The sequence below is a fragment of the Chiloscyllium plagiosum genome, chromosome 7 (assembly GCF_004010195.1).
Source record: "Chiloscyllium plagiosum isolate BGI_BamShark_2017 chromosome 7, ASM401019v2, whole genome shotgun sequence".
In the NCBI taxonomy this organism is placed as follows: domain Eukaryota; kingdom Metazoa; phylum Chordata; class Chondrichthyes; order Orectolobiformes; family Hemiscylliidae; genus Chiloscyllium; species Chiloscyllium plagiosum.
Genome location: NC_057716.1, coordinates 82970574 through 82975247, shown reverse-complemented (window position 1 = coordinate 82975247; position 4674 = coordinate 82970574).

Below are 4674 nucleotides of genomic sequence, written 5' to 3'. Positions count from 1 at the left end.
CCCTCCTCTAGCTTATCTCTCCACGCTTCAGGCTCTCTGCCTTTATTCCTGATGAAGGGCTTTTGCCCGAAACGTCGATTTCGAAGCTTTTCGGATGCTGCCTGAATTGCTGTGTTCTTCCAGCACCACTGATCCAGAATCTGGTTTCCAGCATCTGCAGTCATTGTTTTTACCTCTACGATTAAAATACTAGCAATCCACAGACTCATCCTTCCTTGAGAATATTTACCAGAAACAAGAGTGGAAACAGGAATCTCCAAATCTTGTCTTGCCAACCATTTTTGAAGGGTTTCTGAGTCAGCTGACTTGGCAAAAACATGGGCTACAATTTCATGTAATACTGAGGAAGGTGCCTGCTTTCAGATAATAAATGAAAGGCATAACAAATGAAAATTAGTGTGGAGCAATTCCCAAGGTTTTGCCAGCACTCTTATCCTTCAATCAGGCAAAAACACAAATGATTGAAGAATTTCAAGCACAACTTATATTCAATGTAAATTGAGCTTCCATGATATTCTGAACTAGCTTAAAAAGCATTGCATTGGAAGCACCCTCATTCACAGAATGGGCTGCACCCCCATATCAAATTAATCACTGTAATGAGAATCTTTTAATTGTACACATCTGTGACCCTTTGAAGAGGTTCTTAAAATTAAGCTTTGTTTTTGCCGAATGGGAATTCTGTTGCTTTGATAAAATAAGTAATTATAGATTTATCTGGAAATATTACAAGGAAATAACTCATAATTGACAAACTTATCTACCGCCTCCCCCCCCCCCCCCCCCCCCCGCCCCCATATATTAGTATTGACAGTAATGGGTACACAAGTAGTCGCTTTATCCAAATTCCAAATGTAAATATGGATCATTTCTATGTTAGTATTTTCAGTCATCTCAAGCTTTTAAACATTTAATAATATCCACATTTACTGCACAATGGAAGATACTTTGGGGATATAAACTTACGACAGCTATAATCTTTAAAATATCAGGATGTGCTGTATTGTTTATAGAAGACTAAAATTGGAAGACATTTGTAAAATGAGCTCACTGTTGCATGAGCATTTGTTTATCTGAATATCTGCAGTTTCCACAGGCCCCTTTCAGTTGTGAAGGTGATATCTTAACACCATTGAGACCAATGGGCTTGACTGTAACAGAAACAAACTCAAGAACTGTGTGGCTTCCAGCTGAAACCACAGTAATGATTATCTGTATTGAGATATGCCCATACATTCACCTTTGCCCACTTTTATGCCTTGTGGATTTGAATTCTCTAACCATACAGACACAAGTAAGTCAGGCAAAATATATAGGAACCTCTCAAATAGAAAACTTTCATAGAATACAATAAAAATGCAGGTCTGTTGCTAAGTAAGGGATACTAAGTAACCCCAGAAGGGCTAACATGTCAATGAAGTGTATACTTTCCAGTAATCTCTGCATTTCACCTTGCTGTACAATGTATCCAAGGTTAAAGGTTTATATTACATCCAGGAGCTCATGTTAATTCCTAAAATTTACAAGTCTATACTGGAAATTTCAAAATGGCTGTTTGTACAAGCTGCAAAAAATGTTTAGGAAGATATATGTATATACTTTGATATCCATTAATTATTGTAAATATATCCAGCCATTATTCGCAGATAGCTGAAGGAATAAAAATTTCTTAATTCATGAGATTACCTTGATAATTCCTTGGAATTCTATTACTATATATAGTGTAAATTAAGACAAACAACTTTGCTTGGAACTGAATTTTCATGTGACAGGCATGTTAGTAACAAATCACCAAGTAAAACCATATACGAAAACGTGTTAACATTAGAATTCCATGTTCTGTGCATGGGCCTGCTTTTATTGTGTTAAAACATCTTGAAAATATTATTAAACCTTTCCAGAATAGAGCAGCTATTAGCCATTATTTTCAGACTACAGAGGTGTTTTTAATACTCTACAGTATAAAAAGACTGTTTATTTCATTTATATTGGATCCATATACAGAGGGTAACTGGGAAAGAAAAAAAGGGTACCTATCAAACATAATGATAGAAAGAACAAGGTTGTAGAGACACAAAAATGATATTAAAGAAATAACTCTTAAGCAGGACATTTATGGGAAAGTTTAGAAAGTTGTACTTTCTGTAAGGTACAAAGACTGATGAGTATTTTTATTATTAAATTGCACTTTGGTTATTTGTAATCTCAGTTGATAAAATTAAAAACATTGCTCCATCCATTTTCCGTGTACGGTCTGTCATTTATGATCATAGTTCCAGAGCAGACTAGCAGCTTGGTGGATTCCAAGCTGTGCAGGTTAAATTAGTGACTTTTTGATGATTATCTCAAAATTCAGATGTTAAATTTGCTTACAGTTTCTGACTAATTGACATATGCTTTGTATTTATTTTCTGATAACAATAATGATTGAGTCAATGGGGAGAAAAAGGAATTGGCTTATGTAAGCAATTGTAATTTAAATGATGCGTAGTATGCACTACATAATCGGTTGAAAAGCAGAAATTAACACAATTGCATCATGTATGTATAGCAAACTAATATCAATTTGCCAAATTGGACTAGCTACACCTGAACCAAGGCCAACATGTGCATTCCTGATGGTTCAATTGAAAAAAATTGTTTTCAATTCATTGCAATACTCTGCAGTCTAGTCATTGATAATTATAATTTGCAATCAGTATCAATATTTTGAAGCTTGATTTTAAAGGGATGTGTAACACTGTTAACATATGACTGAACAGGCCCATGCTGGAGAATACTCCTCCCATACTTTGGACAATCATTTGTCTTCATCCATAGTAGGAATTGAATCCATATTTTCTGATTGTAGGTATTGCACCCTTTTCCCGTTTTTTCAGTTGAGTCAGCTGTAACCCTGACCTCAATGACCTCAGAGATTTTTCTACCAACTGTCCTCCTATTCACTCCAATTTGTACTGCCAGACTGCTTACTGGAGTGTGTCCCTCTGGCGATTTGAGAGAGGTTTTATCACACTACAATAAATGTGAAATACTGATGCATTTCGGATGGCAAAAAAAATAACAGCTTGATATCAACAAGGGACAGGCCACAAGCATTTATTACGTGTTTCTTTCATATCAAGCCTACCTTCGAATGAAGAAGAATATGAAATCCCTTGTGATCCCCAGCGATCAATACAACACAGGAGTTAAATTAGACCTCAAGTCATGCACACATCTTACCTTGACTGAGATATCTACAAGCTATAGCCCCTTGAAAATCTATTTTTTCCACTAAGTTAACTGATAACCAAGTGAAATGAGGAGGAAATAAAGCAGCTGTCTGGACCTTGCTATGGTTTTGCCCTTGATGGAGTTAGTTTTTTGAGCTTTCGTGATATTTATTTTAATTGTTCCTTTATTCAACCAGCTTGTTTGCATCATTTAATTTTATAAAGGAAGGATACATTTTTAAAAAATAAATATATTTACAATTTCAGTACCAAACCTTACTTTTGTGAAGGAATTTATAATGGATATTGAAAAATACGCTTGGTAAATCGCCAGAGGGACAAACTAAATTGATCTACACTTTATTTATGGATCTTAATGGACTAAACTTGTCTTGTTAGATAAAACCTTATTTTTTGCTCCATGTGAAACATTTTGAAATCCAGCATTTGCAAAAATATATAATACTGGTTGCCTTAATGTGTAATGACTCAACTCTGCATATTTATATTCACAGACTGTGTACCTGTAGCAACACACAATGTGTCAATTAATTTACATCTTTAAAATGCTGCTTCTGTTTTAACTGTGTCTGTATTGATATGTAAATGTCATATTGCAGCTGTGTGACTGGTAAAAGGAAAGAAAATGTAAATCAGTGTAGGAAATTGAGTCCTCCTGCATTAGCAGAAGACTATTTTCCACATTCTGATATTTGTGAATGCAATTGAATGTGTATGTTATGTTGGGATATGACATTCTTGATTAAGTACAAGTCATGCTTCTTCCTAAATAGCCATTGAATAGATAGTGATCTCACTGTCGAGATGCAGCAGCATAGCTAATTGTAAGAATGTAAGCTTTTATTGTGCAGAAATGCTGACTCTCTCGTCTAATGTGAATCCTGGATCAATAACCCACCAGCTGATTTCATATGTTTTGCCACTTCTGTTATCACTCATTCATTCTTCATTTTGAATCAACTGTTCAGGCACTTATTTAACTCACCCTGGTGTAGTGCTGGAGATCTTTTTTAATTTGAAATAGGTTATGAAATAAGCAATGCATCCCAACTTGGGCACTAAATGGAAACAAAAATCTGAAGAGATGAAAAGCAAATCAGTGTTTACAGTATCACCTATTTTACACAATTGGACAAAGTCAAAACCTACCCCAAAATATTGTTTTTTCTGAACCACTTTCATGTACTCCATGGGCCACATATAAATGCTGTGTTCATGAATCCACTGATTTTCACATAATACTGACGGCATAGAACTAAACAGAATGGTTTCTAACATCCATGAGGTGAGGACATAAGATAGCTTGTGCCAACGTCCAAACAGGGTGAATCCAGCAAATAAGAGATATAAATAGGAAGAAATTTGGGAAAGGTAAGCCTTACTTACATGGATAGCTAGCCAGGAATTGTTAGGTTAAAACCATGTCTAAATCCTAAGT